We start from the raw sequence: 20960 nt of genomic DNA on the forward strand, positions 1-20960 counted from the left end.
ACTGAATTACAAAAATAGCAAAGTAGAATCCAAATAAAAGAATGAGAGAAGAGAATGCACAATATATTTATTTCAAGAGTCCAGAGTGTCATTTTTTCACCTCAGCTTGTGCAAAGAGTCTGTGTAATAATAACTTCTATAGTTGGCTAGTCACCTTTTCCCACCCCATCCTGCTTTCCTAACAATCATTTGGGTGTAAAAATAGCAGAGTATAATAAACAAAAATGCATCTATACCTGTCCACTGCAGGAGTGATGTACACTGCACTGGGAAGCAGGCTGGAAACAACCCAGTCTAGGGGTGCTTGGTGGGAATGTGGAGAAGGAGCTGTTGGTTCTCTGGAGCAGCTGCACTGAGGAGCGCCCAGTTTAAGCTTTCACAAAGTCTGGTCTGTGGACACTCCTACTGTGAGCATGTTTCAAGCATTTTTCACAATCTGACAATATCCACAGCTGCAGCAGCTGTTGAAAACATTATTCAGAAAGACAACATGTGGAAAATGTGCCTTTTGGTATTTTCTTTAGTAGCTATGCCATTAAAAAAGACCCCTCAAATTAGGGGTTTTTAGTGAAAGCCCAGTGTTAGTTTCTAAATGAAGTACAAGTGCAACAGCTGGGAGATAAATGCACAGTAAAAATGAACCAAGACCAGCACATGGATATCAAAGACTGTCCAGATAAAGCCTACATGCAAATGTGCATAGTTTGTATTCCACAGCATTTCCTACAGCAGAGGAGTCACACACTTCTGGATGGTGGCCAAGTGAAAGAAAATTCGAGAATTCCATCTTTGCCATTAATTAAATGTGCTCACACAGCTATGTTAGCTTATTATTACTGTATGATAAGTTGGCTCTGGGCTGATAATCCTGTAATGTGCAACTGCACTCAGAAGGTAAAATGACAAGGTTAGCCAGTTTATCTGCTGGCTAGACAGCACATGCTCTCAAATAAATGGACTGGCTGAAATTGTGAGGTTATTAAAGAAAACCCTTTAGGAAAAGAAAGAAATTGCATTCCATACCAGAGGATGTATTGATACACACATAAAATATTTATAGGTAAATCAGTATTCAGCAAGTCACATGGTCAGTGCCAAGATACTGTAATCACTACCTATGAGCAGCAAACCTTTACTTTCATTTACTGTGCGACCTCCCTTCCATGAATTAAACCTCTACCCCTCCTGTCTTATTTGTGGCATTGCAGAGGGTGCAAGAAGGAAGCTGATCCCTTTTGTTCAGCTGAACTACAGCTGTGTTTGACCTTTAGAGAGGCCTTGTTGGATGAAAGAGGTACGTGTGTTTAGGTTTGGAAAAGGAGAGCTTTGTGGCCCTCACTGTACTGGCTCTCCATGCAAAAGGTCAAGCACAGCCAGGCCCCTTGATAAATTTGCATTAATTAAAGACACAAGAACTCAGTGTCCCACCTGTTTAATATTGGCATTGTAAGAGGTCACCTCAACAATGCTGTCATGTAATTTACCAACCCCCATTAGTCCCTCGTGTTACCCAAAAAACTTATTTTGCTTTGAGGTGCCTCTACTCCCAGTGCCAAGCACCTCACATTAACCCACAGTGGGCACAGCTACGAAACTGGGAAAAAAGCACACAGAGGATATCACATCATGACATTTAGCTAGAATACACCAAATTACTATCAAAATAGAAATCTACAGATTTCTCTTGATATTGAAGATGACCAGGAATTTAAGAACAAAACCAAACCAAACCAACAAACCCAAACAAACAAGTAAAAAACCCCACAAAAAACCCCAAACAGTCTTAAGGTTTTGTTTTCTCTTCAGCTTAAACTTCTTATAAATACAACGTTAACATTAAATACAGTGAGCAGAAACCCTACTTTATTTCTATACAAAAGTAGCAATTATTTGAAAAGTAGTATGTAATTTACAGGCCCAAAATGTCTTACAGTAATCACTCAGAATATTCAGCAGCTCAGCATTGCAATCCATATGGCTTCATGTGCTTTTCAAAAATCACTATGTCACTATGTATATTCTGTGCACAGGTTTTTCTTTCTTAAATAAAAAGTAAATTGGTGTTTGAGGATTTTAACAATCCCTTAACATTGGCAATGTGTTTGGATTTCAGAACCTGCAGAGTACATTTATCTACAACTTTGGACCCAACTTCCATCGGCTGAATTGTAGTGAACCTCCCCATCCCACAATAATTGAAATAAATGACAGCTACTAAAATCATTCCAAAAAGTAGCTTTGTCAGATTCCATAAGGAGAATTCCCACAGATATATGCAGATATATGTACCTGCTGATTACCACAATGCTGAGGCACAGAGAAACAACAGAGTACAGCAGTGCTGACTTCTGCAGCATTAGAAATGCAGCAACTCAACATGCCTATGAAAACTCCATTATCAGCAGTGCAAGTGGTGCTCACGCATGACAAAGATGCATTTACTTTAACAGGCACAGACTGAGGCAGGACAAAACCAGAAGGTAAAATTACTTTCCAGTACAGGGACTGCAAACAAAGGCTTAGCCCTTGATGGTGTCTTTTCCAGCATTCTGCCTCCACAGTCTGGTGAATCCCTAGAAATTTAGAAGGCTTTGACTTTGAATATGGGACAGATCAGATGATGCAATCTCTCAATGTATCCAAAATCACCTCCTTTCCAACTCTCCACCTCCAAAGTGGCTCTTGTAGGTAACACATTCTCCAGTGTGGTTCCTTTAAACTTCTTTTCTGAACTACACAAACCTCTATTTATATAAATATTAAATAAAGCCATACTGGGTATAGTGAAACACTATCAAGGTACAAAAAAACCCATAGAAACTTAAAATGACTGACATGTATGTATTAATTTGCTTAACAAAATGATTTTTTTTCCTTAGTTAGACTTGGCATCTAGAAATGGTTTTCTAGTCTAATATAGAATACGAGTTATAGAATTCATGTTCTGTTTTTATTTATATTTCTCCAAGTTTTATTCTTTATTCTTGCTCCCTTGCTCAGCCTGGTACAACATGTATCAAGTCATTTGGTTATTTTCTACCACTTTAGGTGTTAGTCATGTTTTCAGTTTGTAAAAACAAAACCAATTCTCTAAGCAATGGATTCAGTCACATGAAAATAAGCATACAAGTTCTTCACAGCAATTGCAGAAATTCCTTCTCAGGCCTCTTCTAAGAACTAAATTTATGTGTTTACAGAAATCTGTGTTTGTGTTTCCAAAAAGGTGTGTTGTGAAGGCAGAAACCAGAGAGTTTGTGACTGCACATCAGACAAACACCACCAGGGTGGGCCAGGCAGAGCAGGCACAGCACAAATGGCAGCTGAGTGGAGAGGGCAGGGCAGGAGTTGGGCTCCAAAGGGAAATCCCAGCACCCCAGTGCTTTTTGCCAAAGCACAACAGCAGCTGTGCTCCTGCACCAGGGCCTGAAGCCACTGACCCTTCCCAAGGCTCCCCTCTCTGGGCTACAGGAGCACACACTACTGCAGAGGTTATTTGTGTAACTCAAATGTGCCTGCAAGGGTGGAGTTCTATTGTACCTTAACAAATCATATCCCCAAGGGCCTTTAGGTTTAGGTGTAAAATAAATAATATTCACACATCAGAAATGTTATCCAGAGAGTCTAAAACAATGGCTGAAATATCTTCCAGGATGATGTCTCTGTGAAATCTACCACAGCCCTTGTAAAAAGTAGACAATTATTAAACAAAATGTAAGCATTAAATACTGTGTGAGGAATGTCACAACTAGCATGTACTCAGAGACTATAAAAGCATGACACATTACTACCAGAGCATGAAATCTTCTTATAATAACAGTCTCTGCAGCATCTGCAATCCATTAGTGCAAAATGCTGGTAAAGTTAAATACACACTACAGGAAAAAGAACTGTGCTGCATGGGAATAGGGAAAAGTAACTGGAATAGCCCACCAGTAATATTACTCTCCATTCCAATTCCTAGAAAAACAGGAAGGATGAAAATCTCTTGGGGTGAGGGTGGTATGAATGCATTAACAAGTACCAGAAGAAGAAAAATGCATATACACACACATACCCATGAAAAATGTATGGACAAGTACAGAACAGTGGCATGGTTCTGGAATGGTCTTCCAGGAAAGTCATCCTAAAGAGTGGGTGCTAATAAAAATCATACCATTACAGCATATTCAAAACACTGCAAAAATCAGTCATGGGCTAAAGAGTTTTTTCAAGTAGTTAACATAAATATTTATTAGCAAATATGCAAACTGACTGTTCAACGTGCAGCTATCACTAGAATCCAGGCACTGCTCTCTCATTTAAAGGCTCCATCCCTATAAACACAAAAAGCACAAGTGCCACCAGACTGCAGCCACCAGCAAAAGATCTGGACACTGAAAGATAAATACAAGCAAGCCAGCAGCAACCAGAAAGCCACAATGATTTAAGCACAGTTTTGTGCTACTTTATAAAAAGTCTCAGTGTGTTCCTGACTCACAAACACTACATCATAGCTGAGTCGCTCTCATTTATCCACTGTGATCCTAAAACTAATCTAATTCTAATTGCCATGGAAACAGGAGCAGAGAAACAAAATCCCTCGGTGCCCCACAAGAACAGGACAGCAAAATTACCTATACATTGACACAGCTACCAGACTGTATTAACAGCACACAGTTCTGATCTCATTTTAAGCTCTAGGGTGAGATTTTTTTGGTCTTGTCTTTGTATTCCTATCAAATATTCTCCATACCCATCAGGAATCTGCTTGATACACATCTGTAATTTGCTTCTAAAAGGAAACAATTTAACATTCAGAGAAAAACAAGCACTGATGGAGCACATATATATCAGAATAATATAATTTTCAATTATAAAAAAAGTCATATGTTATGTATTTGTTACCCTTCTGAGTGCTTCAGAACCATTATGCTCAACTTCACTAAAATATGCAAACTGTATTAAAAGCTATGGACAGGGATTTAGATAAGATATTAAGCACAGAGCTGATATGTCAGTGACTCACAATGCAGTCTTAATTCTAATCTGGTTTTTATTAAACATCCTCACAGAACACACCATTACATTATCTCCTATGCCCCATAATGTAATCCATGAGCATTAATAAGGCACACAGCCATTAGCATAAGAGTATTTAAACAGAAAGGTAACTAAGCAGTGTGGAACCAATCCTCCAAGCTTGCAAATGTATTAGAGTATTTATGAACAAACCTGAAATAAACAGATGACTGAAGAGCAAGCTCAATATGTGCTGTTTCATAGGGGAAGAGTTTGAACACAGAATAAAGTCTATTGAGACACTGTAAGGGATAACATAAGATGATTTTGTGGCTCTTGGACAATTCAATCTAAAATAAAGTTTCCTCACAACCCAAGCAACTTCCCTTCTCCAGAATGACCCATAGATGAAACAAAAGAACACAAGGGCTTTGAGTAACAGTGCTGCAGAATCAGATGCTGTGTTCCACAACATTTAAAATGAAAGCCAGAGCAAGCAATTATTTCACAAATAATTGACTGAAGAAATGTGCTGCCCATACATGATATTCAGCATCTCTACATTAGCTCAGATCAAGTGTGGATAGCTTATCGATTCCTTGAAGCAGGAAGGGTTTACTGAGGCAGCAGTCAAAAGCTTAATTAAAATGCACTGAACCAAAGAAATCAGTGAAATTAGAAGCAGTTTGTCCAATATGATAGATCTGTATGCAGGTGTTGTAAACTCAAGTGTCAATTCTTCCCTCATCTGAATATTTATTTTCTTGGGCTTTATGGGCATTCCATGCAATAGATTTACAAAGATGATTTCTAACAGGGACAAAACCTCCCCACATACAAGTATACTGAATTTCCTTGCCAAAACTGCTGATACATTTTTAATTGTTTGTAATGAAAGAAATAATGCACTTGAAATCATTGGGAAGCTATTATGAGTCTATAAAATGAATCATGCTTTATTTCTTTCATGATAGTTACATTCCTTCAAGGGCAGAAAGTGTGAAAACTTTAATTTATCTTAATTCCAGTAATGAAGGATGCCATATTTTTTTATTACTAAGGCAAAGGTATACCCAAACGGTAGCAGATCTTCACTTCCAGAATTTTCATTTTATGTTTTATTGTATTTTTTAAAAATTTTATATCCATAATGTTATTGTGACAAAAAGAAAAAAAAGAGAGAAATTTCTTTAGACATTCCCTAATCGGTTTTCACACCAATCTTGACTTGTATCATTGTCTCAGTACAGAAAATTATTCTAGAAATATTGTTTCCCAGTAGCATTAGGAAATTACTAATAAGATTTTTGCTGCTGGGCTCTTCCAATAATTATAAGGATGAAGACTGAGATTGTTTAGATAACTGAAATGAGACAATGGCTCTTTCAATTACTGACACAATTTCTCAGGGGATGAAAGCTGAGGTGTATTATTATAAAGCAATCCAAGTATTGATAACAAGAGCATTTTCTTTGCCTCAAACTCAGAAGGGCTCCCAAATGCACACAAAAAGCAACACCTCTGCACATCTCTAGTGCAGAGAAAGGCCCACTCCTCCAGTTCCATAGATCTTTTGGAGATGTATTTCCAACTGCAGTGCCACAGGGCACATGCAGGGAGATTAATCAAAAAGCAATAGAGCTCACACTCTAACGAGCACGATCAGTGCTTGCCCTCCAGGCCGTGCCACCAGATAAAGGAAAAGGTTAAAGATGCACAGGCAGCAATGAGACATAAAGGAGCAGAGTAAATATTAAATGGTCACATCAGATAAACACTGTCTTCCTGGTGAAAGCCACTGACACTGCTGCTTTCACCCTCATTCCTGAGACAGCCCTTCCCAGGCAGCTCCAGCTCCAGACTGCTGGTCTCCACCTCCAGAACAGGACTTAGAGGGAAAGGGCAAATGGATTTGGATAAACGCAGGTTTAATCAAGGATGGAGAGATGCCTTCCAAGCATGCCAACAAACCAAGGGGTCTCAATGAATTTCATGGCAGGCTGCACATGAGCCAGCAGTGCCCTGGCAGCCAGGAGGGCCAAGGAGTCCTGGGGGGCATCAGGCACAGCATGGCCAGGCAAGGGAGGGGATTGTCCTGCTCTGCTCTGGGCTGGGGCAGCCTCACCTCAGTGCTGGGGGCACTACTGGGCACCACAATATAAAATACATTAAGCTGTTAGAGAGGGTCCAAAAGAGGGCAACAAAGATGTGAAGGTCTGGGGGCAAGCCACACCAGGAATGGCTGAAATCACTTGGCCTGCTCAGCTGGAAGAAAAAGAGACCAAGGGGAGGTCTCGTTACAGTCTACAACATCCTCAGGAGAGGAAGAGGAGGGGCAGGCACTGATCTCTCCATCACAGACAGGACTTGAGGAAGCAGCATGAGGCTGAGTCAGGGCAGGTTTAGGTTAGAGATTAGCAAAGTTTTTCCCCCAGAGGGTGTCTGGGCACTGGCACAGGCTCCCAGGGCAGTGCTCACAGCACCAGCCTGACAGAGCTCAAGAAGTTTTTGGACAATGCTCTCAGGCACATGGTGAGATCTTAACAGTGTCCTGCACAGGGCCAGGACTTGATGATCCTGATGGTCCCTTCTCAACACCTGTCCCCCAGTTCCAAATCTATCTGAACGAGTTTTCTGCTAAGACAAGATCAGGGAAAGTACCTGCAGCACCTGGTCCCCCCCAGCCTCAACGGCACAGGATGGAAACCCAGCCTGGAGCCACTGTAAAACATTCCTGCCTTGTTCCTGCCCAGCATGCTCACAGGCCTGAACTCCAGCCACTTAAACCTGCCAGCAGCAAAATGAAAAAAGGAAATCATGCTGATACAGAGTCAAAATAGACTGAACAAAGAATGTAATGTCTTTAGAATAATTTAGAGCATTGCCTCCTTTCTTAATTATAATAATCTCATTAGTTACTATTAAAGACTTAAAATACATTCTTTGACATGTTGCATACAAGTTACAAGATACCTGGTTTTGACAGCCCTTGACAATAACTTATAAACATCTCTAATTGGTTTGGAAAGAAAGACAAAAGGACTGGGACAAGCTGAAAAGAATGTATCACTCCAGCACCACAAACCAACCATGAAGTTCTACCATGCACCCACAAGAAAATGAGTTTTCAATGCCAGGAGCAATGACAGCCACCAAGCTTCACAGAATATTGGACTGACCTAGGGAACAGGCAGGAGCTTTTCTCCCACCAAGCTCTTGGGCAGCACAGTGACAGGGACTTCCAGCTTGAGACTGCACAACTACTTGGCAAAGCATTGGTGTTTTCTAGTGAAATCTGACAAGTGACATGCTTCCAAAATTCAAGGCAAACTCTAGGCAAGAATTAAAAGCACCAAAATCTCTGTAAGTCTAATTCTACTGTAGAGGCTCCTTAACCTGTCAGCAGACAATAGGTTTGGGTGGTACATGACTTGCTCTTCCAGGAATTTTAATACAATTGATTATTCGGGCAATAATAGCCCAAATGCTTAATGAATAAAAGCATATCCTTAGTTCCAAAATCAAAGCCCAGAGCTATTTTAAGTGCAAGGAGAATGCAAAAGAGAAAATCCTATAACCATTACAGAGCAACTAAAATAATGCCTCTTTTCTCTTCATAAGGGATTCAGAGAGATTACTGATGTGTAACACTAAATTCATTTGCACAGCAAGTTGTAATTTATAATAAACATGGTTAAAATACTTGAACTCCTAAACACTGCAGACAGAAAAACTTCCTGTACAATACTGGTTACAAAACCAAGCTGGATCATCAAATTGAAATATTTCCCATATTGATTTGGAAATAAAGTGAGAATAGAACACCAATCTTCATATGAGACCTCATCTAACACCAGAGCCATTTGCCAGATCCTGGTGGTCTGCTTTCTAGGATTATTTAATGGCCATTCAACCACAAACCACACTCTACAGAAACTCCTTTCCCACAGAAAAATTAAGCTCAAGGAGTCCAAAGGCTTATTCCAACTGACTCTAAGGTCAGGACTTCTGCTAAATATCATGGGAACTGTGTGTCAAGATTAAGAGGAAAAACATCTTAGAGTCTTAAAAGAGCAGTTTTCCATTTTTACATTACTGCTAGATTGAAACAATTTACTCTAAAAATTTGTTCCTGGGGTTTTACAGAATCATTCATCATCATCAGAACTCAGACCCACAGAAACTGCTTCCTTACTGCATCAAATAAAACCTGCATTGTACAAGATCCACCTGCATTGTCACCTGTGGAGGAAGTAAAATCCCAGAAAAAATGATTCCCGCTGCCATGTGAAGCATGCTTGTTTAACAAGGATTACAGATTACCAGCATCATTCCTGACCTTTAGAGGCTGATCTACTACCACGTCCAAAAATGTTAATTTCATATGGTACAGCCATTCACATACAGGCACTAGACTAAGCAGTGTTTTATTCTCTTTAAAACACCTTCTTAAATGCCTCTAAGAAATAACTATAACTTTATCTAATATTAAATGGCCAAGCTCAAATATGACCATTTTCCCACTTCAGTGGGCAGTCAGATGTCTTCATTTAAAAAAATTCCACAGAGTCAAAGGCAAAGCAAACTGAGTAAGCAGTACATCAAACTCAATTATATTTCAAAGACAGGGCCTCTTTGGTTTGTTCTACTTGTCTCTGATTGCCTGCAAAAAGCTCACAAAGAAGCTTTGAAATTACCATCCCAGCAAGATTCCCACACTCTCAATGTTTGTGTTACTGCAGTCTGGCTGACCACAGACTCAACAAAAGCCCAACATATTGACTTTCATAAAAGCAGCTATATCCCTGCTTCAGCTGGAGATACTTTATTCATTAAGACAGGATAAACTCAAAACAAGACAGAGAGACTAAAACTTACTTCCAAATTATTTAGGGCTATTACATTTTATGCACACTAACACAACCTAAAAAGTTTTAACTTGTATTTTTGGCATTTAGATTCCATCTTAGTTAAATAAATTTGAAAATTAGCTCTCAAAACCCAAGACAGTGGTATGGTATTCCAGAACATGAGGTGTCACTTGTCTTTTCAAAAAACATGCTTGACTTTGAACTCAGGCATGTAATAGAATGAGATAGTGACTTTGCACACAATATCTGGTTTTAGAACCATCTCCTCACTATCTTTCCACATTCACTTTTCAGAATCACCATCTGAGATGCAAAAGCTTTGTTTTTAAGCTGAAGAAGGCAGAGAGAGATGGATCTATTCTACTCTAGCCAGCAGCTTTCTTTTTGTCCACATGGAGAAAGTTGACAGGAAGACAATGACAACAATGGTTGTTCTGAAACAAGTATCCATGCACTTTACAGGGAAACTTGGCTTTCTAGCAATATGGGACAGACCAAGGACCACTTGAAGCTTGCTGATTAATGGATAGGAGAAATTCAAATTGAGTTCCCCTCAGCTGGCAGCTGATGTGAAGAAAATCAGCCTCAGCACTGCAGAGCTGTCAGGAAGACTCTCTGAAGTTATTGCTATTGATTTATAGGAACATGACAACCTGTGCCTTGTGTCAAGGAGTCTGGTTAGGGTTACATCAGATTCTGGTGACTTAACTGGGAAATATTCTCTACAGGACACTCTGCAGTAGTAATTACACCCCATCTTGCACTACTGTAAACACATCATGACTAAACATAAAGACCACAGAAATGTGGCAATCCACTACAAAATCAGCAGAACAATGTCTGGATGTTGGGAAGAGGGGTCAAGTTTCTTTGTTTTGGTGGGTTTGTTTGTTGTTATGTGTTTTTTTTTCTTTTTAATAGGAAAAAAAAAATCAATGCAAGTAACAAGGAAGATGACAGAACAAGGGAAGAGAAAATAGTAGAGCAATAAAAAGAACAACTCTACACACAATAAAAAAGGCACTGAAAAACCTGAAAGTCACATTAATAGAAACTACATTATGCAAATAGTCTGCTATTCCTGTTTCATTCATCAACTTGGGAAACACAGATATTAGAAAGCCTCTAGAATACTACTGATTTTCATTAGACAAAAAGTCACTTAAAAGATTCAAAGCTTGCTAAATGGGATTCAGTTTTCTACAGCTTCTACAGCTTTTCCATATACAGGTATCTAAGAGAGCCCAGACAAAATGAGCCTCAGCTACCTGAGGTAGCTCACAGGTACCAGCTGGATCAGGAACCCAGAGCTGGGACTCTCCTGTTCTCTCACAGACCCAGTGAAGTCTCAGACTGATGGAGCTCCACATGCAAGAGTACGTGCAGTGTGCCCAAGGTGACAGTGGGCACTGTGCTCACACTGCTCAGGTGACAGTGGGCACTGTGCTCACACTGCTCAGGTGAGGTGACAGTGGGCACTGTGCTCACACTGCTCAGGTGAGGTGACAGTGGGCACTGTGCTCACACAGGTCAGACACCAAGGAGATGCAGCCACATCATTCACACCCCACAGGCACCAGAAATGAAAAGTTCGTGCAGCCAGTACATCCTGTCATTTCTCTCTCCTCCCTCCTTAGCTGCTTGCTGGATCAAGCAGTTTAAAGAAGATATTTCATATCTAATCATAATACTAAAAACACTGCTTTCACTTCTTTAAGGCAAACTTTAACAAAGGAAAAAGCAATCTTTTATTTGGCTGATTTTAGGGTAACTCAGTAGTCTCAACAGAATCAATCTTTCAGAAGTCTTTTTCTCTAGGGAACACAGGTGAGAACAGTGCTCTCACTGTGAAAGTAAACTCATTCACAACTACAATACTCTCTTCATAATGAAGTTAAACACCAAATCAAGGAACTTAACTAATACTTCTAAGAAAGAAATTCTACACCAAAAGAAAAAGTTATGACCGAATATAAAACTAGAAAAATTTAGAAGTGAGAGGAACTTCTGCGTTCAGGTCAGTAAAATTAAGTTCTTCAGCTTATCAAAAACTTTTGCTGACTTTATGCCAAGTTATATACAACTACTGCTACATTCCTTTCCAATCAAAAACAAAAACTCAGATCTAATCTACAGAAAGGAGAGCAGAGATCCTAACAAACAGCATTTGTCAACATCATCCTTAAAAATGAGTAACTTGCCCAGTATATGTCTCTGCAATATTTCCCCTTTAGAACTCACCTTGATTTATACAGCACACTGTATGGATTCCCAGGGAAATTACCTCGGTGCAGGAATGAAACATAGCAAGTGTAAAGAAATCTGTAATTCAGTTTTTAATAAACTCATCCAGCTCCCATAAAGAAACAAAATGAGTCTACAGAAAACTCCAGTAAATGAGCCTCAAACCAGTCCACGGGTGCACATGCATCATTTGGCATTTGTATTTCATTTTTTTTAAGTGCATTTTGCAAAGCTGACAAGTGCTTAATTGGCCTGAGTACAAGATAGTCCTGAATATCAAGTGACTCATTCTGCAAGAGCAAAAAAAGAGAAAAAAAAGAAGAGTGAATTGCACCAGAGCATCTAAACCTGGCATATGTCAGTCTTGCTGAAGAACCCCAGCAGAGTGCCCATGGAACATAAAGAAATTTTAAATATCTCAGCGCAAAATCACTTTAAAGGACCCAGCATAACCCACAGCAACCAAAGTGCCATGCCTTGGGTCCCAGCTGAGGAGCTCAGTCAGAGCATGGATTCAGAGCCTTGTTACCCTAAGCAGCACCAGCACTTCTCAGCTGCAGAGACAGATACAAGATTAGCCCAGAAAATGAGACCAAAATATCAAAGACCAAACAAAACACTTTTGTTCATTCTGGAGTCAAAAGGATCAGGAGAAGAGTTCTGGGACACAGAAACTGGGAATTATAACAGAAAGTCATTTTGATCTTGAAGGTGGCATGGACATAATTAATTAATCACAGCTTCTGCTTCATTAAATACTCCTTAAAGAGGAGGAAAGAAACTGAATAAGAAAGAATGATGAAGGCTGTCAAAAACAAAACACAATAATATTCAGCATTCAGTGAGTATTAATGTGGATTGGGAATCTTTTTCATTTTAACAATTCTCACAATAAATAACTCTTGCAAAAAACTTCAATTACTCTCTTAAAATGACACTGATTTTGTTCCCTGGGATAGAAAAAACCATCATATTCTCAGTCATTTTTGTATTTCAGCATGTAAAGGAACTTTCATCTATAAAGGAACTTTCATCTATGTCTTCTCATCCCACTTTCTTCAGAATTTCCTTCCTACTCGTTGTAAAACTGTTCCCAGACATTACAGACCCTTTGTAACACACACAGCACTCAGCCTTGCTTTACACCACTACCAGGTACTTGTTCTTTTTTCACAAGGTTACACAGTCAGACACTCAATGGCTAAACACCTAAGGAAAGTATAATGACATGAAGAGAAAAAAAAAAAAAAAAAGAAACCAGACTCAGAAGGAAAGTACAAAGGAAAAAGCTGGAAAGCTTGGGTCTTTTTAGAGTAGGTTTCCTGATTCTGGAAAGCACAAATCTTTGTCACTTCAATAGGTCATCTCACCTTTCCGTGCTTCAGACTCTGCAAATTAAGACAGTTCTTTGCTCATTCACTGCAGCGTTGCAAAATTTCATGAACTTAGAGCATGTTATACAGCATGTCAGATTCTGCTTGTAATAAACAAGCTCTACTGTATTTTTTCAAAGTAATTTCAGAAAAGACACCTTTAGAAATCCATACATCGTCCCTGCGGTATTTACCTCAGAAGGTTCTTAGTCTCTCTCCTGATATTCTACCCACAGAAATTTGGTGGTGATAGAGGGACCCTCACTGATGTTCTAATTGTTTTCCTTAGCTTCTGACACTGCTGGTAACTGCTTTGAAGGACACAGGACTTCTTTATCCCCAACAAGTGAAAGATGCAGAGAAGCATCCTTCATTTCTTCAGTCTTTATTTTACAGAAAGACCTCAAACCCAACTTGTTCCAGAATTCCAGTACAGCTTCACAAGAAACATTACCACGGAATATTATTGATCATTTTGCAGATCAGTTGTGTTAGAGCACAAAAAAACTGCAGGAGGGGCAGCAAAATTGTTACTGCTGTTGATAAAAAGAAGGAAAAAAGACAAAATCTCTCCTTTCTCTTCCCTCTAGACTTTCTATCCTACTTTCCATCTTGAGACATGGAAATCAGTAACAGCACCAAGTGTATTATCAAGACAGGAGATAGAGAGCATTGCCAATTCCCTGTGGAGTTTGGTTTTGTTTTGGTAGTTTTTTGTTTGATTTTAAATTCACACACACACAAAGAGTAAAAGCAGATAACTGCTAAACAGGGAGCTCTGCAGCAGGCAGGCACTGGGGAAATGGGATATGAAAAAGAAAGGGCCAGAGAAATGAAGTCAGAAAACTGCCAGAAGTCAGTAGTATAGTCAGAAAAATGTAATGAAAATCAAATTTAAAAACATCATTAAAAGCAATACTGTAACTATTAACAGAAGTGCAAACAAATATATAATTTTTTTGCTAGCAGGCAGCTAAAAAACAAACCACTTAAGATATAAAAATATGATAGCAAAATTAAAAATATTCTGTTTTGTAGCTGATAATTATCCCCTTTAAAGTTTAGTATTCAACATAAGCTGTCTTTTGCAGATATGTTCTGTAAATTTCTGAAAATGTTTGAAGAATCAGTGAAACTATGGAGAAGCAGCAGAGATGCTGCATGGCAAATGCACAATTCACCGAGGAGCAATTGATGCCAAGTGATGCAGACTCAAAACTCATTCCTGCTCCAGCAGTTCTGCAGACCATGCTCAGTGAAACTGCTGCCTGCCCAATTAACATCTTATTTATTGTCTCAGCAGAGAAAAAAAATCACTGCATTGCTGCTCTTACAACACAGAAATAACCCCTTGCTATACCTCAAAATATGATGGAATTGAACACAGTTTGTTACTCAGGTTATTACTAGATACAATAAAGGTCATTCTGAACCTCTATTTTACACATCAAAATGCTGAGCCACTGCATATTCAAAGATAATAAGCCATTTTTTTTAATTTTTAGGATGCTTTTGACCTTCCACTAACTACAGACACCACATGTTTATAAAATGCTTATCAATATTAAATTCCCAAACTGACAAGGAGCAGGCTTAGGTTAGGGGTTAGGCAGGAATTGTTCCCTGTGAGGGTGGGCAGGCCCTGGCACAGGTGCCCAGAGCAGCTGTGGCTGCCCCATCTCTGGAAGTGGCCAAGGCCAGGCTGGACAGGGCTTGGAGCACCCTGGGACAGTGGAAGGTGTCCCTGCCCATGGCAGAGAGGATGGAATGTGAGGAGCTTTAGGCCATTCTATAATTTCATTATATACATTATGCTCCAGAAATTATTCTTGCTCCCCTACTGATAACAAACTCATAAAAAAAAATCATTAGTTTCTTTAAAATATCTTCCTGAAATATAAGAGAGTTAAAAACTAGGATGTGGTACTCTGTTCCCATATCACAGTTACTCCTGTATTCACTGAAGTTCTTGTCTCCCTTCCTGCCAGTAAGGTTATGAGTACTCAAAAAACAATTACTAAAATCATATGTACAATTTTGGAATCGGCAACAAACTACCTATTTAGCAATTGTAACCCAGGGACACAAAAACTTAATGGTGCTGCTTACTAAATACTCAAAGAAAAAGCAGTTTGCCACATTTTGAAATACTCTAATCCATCAACCAATTCTGTAAGTAGCAGTAACAGAACAGAAATGTGGTCTAAAAAGCTCCTTTCAATTGATTTACATCTTGGGAAAGCCAAAGAAACCCAATCTTTTTCTGCCTCAAGGTCTCCAAGAGAGGAGATCAGCAAGAGAAGCTTTCTCAAATCAGTCACACAATTTTAATTTCCTCAAATATACAACCTCTCAATTATATTTTTCCCCTAATTTCTCACCATTTCTTCCTTCTTTGCAGTCTGCAGGATGTGCTTTTAACAGTAAAGAAATCCTGGGCTCTAGGTAAGGCTCCACATTAAGCATTTGAGAGTCTGTGCAAGACTTCACAGTGCTTTCCTAGAACTCACCGTCAATATTTGGAAACTAAAACCATGCTTTTTATTTGCATTTAGTGATTCTACAGGGAGGCAGTAAATTCTCTGTGTGCTGTCATGGCTTGTCATTTTTAAGCTATAAAATCCATCCCCACCTTATACATGAAAAGAAATCACAAACATATCAAATCTTGATATTAGTTGGAATACAGTCCTAGCGTAGAATTTTCAAAGCAGATGAAGTAAATAAGATTCAACACTGAAAGGAAATCACAGTAATTAATACTTCTAAACGACTCTGAAAATTTGAATCTTCATTTTTCCTTCTTCTGAAAATGACAAACTGTATACATTTATGATTTTACAATACCACTTACCTGTCAGTAAAAGGCTATAATTTGTTCTCTGTTGCACACCAAATACCTTTAAAAGCAAAGCAGAAGACTTTTAACTAGAAAACTATTAAATATTCAAAGTAATTTTCTGCTACAGCTCGAGTCAAACATGACTTGAGTCACATAGTGCTGGCTTCCAATTTATAAATCCTTTTAGCAGTGTTATATAAACACAACAGAAAGTGATTTTCTCCAAGTACTTGTACAGTAATTCCTTTGAGGAACAATAAGAGAGAGAATGGAACCAGAAAACACGTGCAAGTGTTAATAACTGGCAGATTTACAAACATGAAACATCCTACATACTTATTAAAACATCATTTCAATGACAGCTATTACACCTACTACCAAAAGCACTTCTAATGAACCAGAGACTGTCAGATTATTCCTGCATGGCAAGAGGATCATTTAGGGACTAAGGCAGAAAGACAAAACTGGCTGAAGCCAAGGAGAGACATGAAAAGATTCTTCTAGCAACACAAAACCACAAGATTTGTCCATTAGCTACCAGGAAAGCTCCTCCCATGAAAAGTTCTCCAGTCTTCTCCATAGAAAATACCTTCTGGGCTTTTTCAAAAAATGGTAGTTATGACCAGTTATTCAATACTTGTAAAAGTTCCAGTTCTGCAAATCAGAATTAATTTAAAAAAACCTGAGATGAATTTGAATCCTTCAGCTAGGCATGGCCTATTGAAACACACAGCATCACAGAGTGGCACCAAACCCACCCAAATCTCCAGCTGTCACCCAGGAGTTTCCACCCCTCAAAAAGCCTGTTATGGATCAGCACAGGGAGTGTGTGCAGCTCCCCAAAACAGCATGTTTGTAACAGGAGGGTCACAGCCACAGGCAGGGCAGGCCAGCAGGAGCTGAGCTGCTGAGGGAGCAGATGCTGTTGGGAAGCTGACATCCACACCATCCACGGCTCTGCCTTGGCAGGGCTTGTTTTGCTTGGGTGCTTGTGGGGGTTGGTTTGTTTGTTTGTGTTTTTCTTTGCTTGTTTCATCTCGTTTTGGGTTTTTTTGTGGTAGGGTGTGGGGGTTTTGTCGGGTTTTTGTTGTTAGCTGGGGTGTATTTTGGTTGTTTTGTTGAGCTTAAGAAACAAGATCTAGCTCCAGTCGGAGCCTGTGGATTTACCTGCCCACCCAGAGCCAGCCAGCATGAGAGCTGCTGGGGAAGCAGAGCTGCTGGGGAAGCACACTTTGCAGTTTAGTGCTACCCAGTCTGCATGCTCAGAGAGCTCCAGAAGATGAATCAGAGCCCAGTGTGCAGAATTCATTCTGCAAGTGTGTAGCTACAATATTTTCTGAAAAACCTTTTATTTAGGATTTTTCTTCTTGAGAAGCTGAGAGGCCTCAGGAAAAAAATGTAAACAATGGTTATCTGCTGCTGTGGAATGCAACAGGTGGGTCTGTGATTGGTCTCACAGAGTTGTTTTTAATTAATGGCCAGTCACAGCCCAGCTGGCTCGGACTCTGTCCCACACACAAGCCTTTGTTATTTATTCCTTCTTTTTCTATTCTTAGCCAGCCTTCTGATGAAATCCTTTCTTCTATTCTTTTAGTATAGTTTTAATATAATACATACCATACAAAAATAAATCAAGCCTTCTGAAACACGGTGTCAGATCCACCTCTCTCCCCTCATGCTGAGACCCCTGTGAACACCATCAAAGGAGTGCACACCTGAACCCACACAGCTCTGTGGGGACACACTGACATAACCATCCACACACCACCTCAGGCTGGGAGACATGATGGTACCACAACCAAAGAACTGTGAAATATGAAAAGCAAGTATTTCAAACAGGAAATTAAAAGATGTTTGCAAATAAGGATGCTCTAACACTGCTGAAAAATAAACTCAAGAGAAGTAAGGTATTAATACTTGAGTACATAAAGGGACCTAACTGTCAGAAAATGGGAAATATGCAGAAAAGGACTTGAGAATTGGTTTAACCAGGAATTAAAATATAAATAAGAAAGTGACAGAGGGACACAGACAGCATCTGGGAACAAATCAGCAGTGTCATCCATACAGATTGCACAGCATCCATTCTGCTGCCATAAGCACTGGTGAATATTCTCAGCAAGAATGTTCTGCCCAGCTTGCCCACATTTCATTAAATATACCCAACCACTGTAGAGAATCAAGGTCAGAAATAAAGATGCAAAAAGATTTGGAAAACTACTTATAATTAAGTTAGAAAGCTCTGTATGTTTTACCCAGGCTAAAGAACAGTGGCATTTTCTGGTGAGTTAAAAATCCTCAACAAACGAACAGCAACATTTGCCTTGTGCCCACCATATATGCATCCAGAAATATCAGAAGTTTAACTTCCAGAAAGAATTTACATTCCCTGTTAGGATATATAGAGTTAATGTATGAGATTCATATCAGCACAGTTAAGTGCTGGAAGATGCAATCAAGGTTACACAGATTCCTTTATTACCTTACTCCAGGAACAATTTAACAAACATTCAGCTGGAGATGCTGCTGTTTATAGATGGATCTCACACTGAAAATAGAACAGATGAGCTGTTGAGACCTATGCCAGGTGCACATTTCTATAACTTTATGATTTCTGTAAAAAATACATTCTTGATGTTTTATTTTAGTGTGTGCATACATGTAAGCACAGAATCAGGATATGTTTGTAACACTAATTTATTTTCTAATTTACTTATATAAAAATATTTGCGTGAATAATAATCTCTAATAAATTATATATTTATTGGGTATTATTATTTATTAAGAGAACATCATAATTCTCAGAGAAGGCAGTTTACCACTCCTTTGGTGCATTTTAGGCAGCTTTGCTCGTGCACTTAGAATGAATTGGAAGCAAGGAAGGTTTCTGTGTACTCTCCATCACCAAGTATCTCACCTGGGGATTTAGTTATTATCATGCCCTTCCTAAATCTTATATCAATGCCTACAGTTCAAACTTCTGAGACTCCCAAATTCTTTATCAAACAATTTAGTGGTGAAATCCAGCCTAGGTCTACAAGTTAAAACACAATTATCAATCTCTAAATATAGAAAGACTATTAAAGAACCAGCTGGCATTTTAAAACGATGAAAGCCAACACAGTTCTTTGGCACTAGCTGCTCATCAGCACTAGCTGATGTTGCTAAGCTACTGCTGCTGCCCAGTTCATTACACACCATCAGGTAATAAACTCATGCAGGCCACTAGGCTGCAGGGAAAAAAAAAAAAGAAGAAAAAAATAAGAAAAAAGAGGAGAAAAATCTCACTCAAAATATAGTGTGACACCAGTAAAACTCACAAGTCAAGTCCTGCCATCTGACTCCATGAAGTGCAGTATAGCTTGTGCCCAAATGAAATGATATACACAGAAAATCAATCAGCCTTTGGTAATGTTTTAGAGTCCACATCATCTTTACTTGCCCTCTTAATTTACTTCAACCTCCTTTTGCTACAACACAGCAAAGTTTTTATTGTTTTGCTACAATGTAGATAAGTTTTTGTTATAGACCTACATTTTGATGAGTGAATTTTTATTTTTGTCAAATAAATTTCTTGATAAAAACCAGAAAAATATTCTGCTTCTATGGGTCAATGGAGGCAAATGGAACAAACTGGCAGAAAAGATGGTCATTTTTCTGGTGGTTAATTAGAGCCTATGAAGATAATGTTGTTTAGTATGTGATCACTGTTAAAGTATCTTTTGAGTTTCTGGCAGTTTCTATGAGATTCTAGTAGCAGCCTTTTCCCAATTCTTTCATCACTGATCACACTTGGGATTTGCAGCTTTCAAACCCAAACCTGCACTCACTCTTGAGCAGCCCAGCCAGCCCAGGTAGCACCATTAAACCATTTAACAAACCTGGAGAAGACTCCAAATACCTTCCTAATCACAACATCATCTCCACAGTGTTTTTTCTCAAGCTTGATTGCATTTTTATTTAGGACATTACTTTCACACCCTTAGCAAAGCTGTGCTGTCTGGAAGTCAGCCTTTTAACTGTGTTGGTGCAGGCGGAGATAATTCTATTGGAAGACAATTCTGACCACTAAACAATCCTGTCCTTTCCATCATACACTAACTTCCCATAAGCACTAACTTTATGCCTGTGATGTTTCTTCCCTTCATCATACAATTCAACTAAGAGGAACATTATTAAGATCAAATACAAATTGGATGCTTACTGGTTTGGGATTTTTTGGTGGGTTTGGTTTTAGTTTTTTCCCTAAGGTGAATGCATAACCAGTAAAAGAAATTACACAGAATAATATTTAATCATTTTTTACTCTCAGTCAAGAATCAACTGCATTCTGCAAACTTTCCTCTGATCAACACTTTCTACAAAGGAGATAAATGAGAGAGAGCAGAAGAAGAGATCTCAGGTCTAGAGAAGTGACAGAAAAGCAGGAGGGGTTTAATTGCCTGAGGGAAGGGACCCTGGCTGCACTCAAGCACAAAGGCTACTGGAGCTGGGAGCCAAGGCAACCTGGCAAAAGCACCAGGGCACAGCTCCCAGCTCAATACAGCAATTGGAGACCCTCACCTCCACAGACAGAAAGGTCACTGTAGAACTGTGATATTATTGCCTCACCAAGCAAGAGAATTTTCTGGA

At 39.2% G+C, this 20960-nt stretch overlaps 1 protein-coding gene across 1 annotated transcript in view; it reads right to left on the bottom strand.

Annotated features, from left to right (window-relative positions):
* ENTREP2 (endosomal transmembrane epsin interactor 2) overlaps positions 1 to 20960 on the bottom strand; it is an 81612-nt gene that overhangs the window by 51671 nt on the left and 8981 nt on the right. The gene's annotated exons all lie outside the window — the stretch shown is intronic.

The sequence above is a fragment of the Ammospiza caudacuta genome, chromosome 10, assembly GCF_027887145.1.
Source record: "Ammospiza caudacuta isolate bAmmCau1 chromosome 10, bAmmCau1.pri, whole genome shotgun sequence".
NCBI classification, from domain to species: Eukaryota; Metazoa; Chordata; class Aves; order Passeriformes; family Passerellidae; genus Ammospiza; species Ammospiza caudacuta.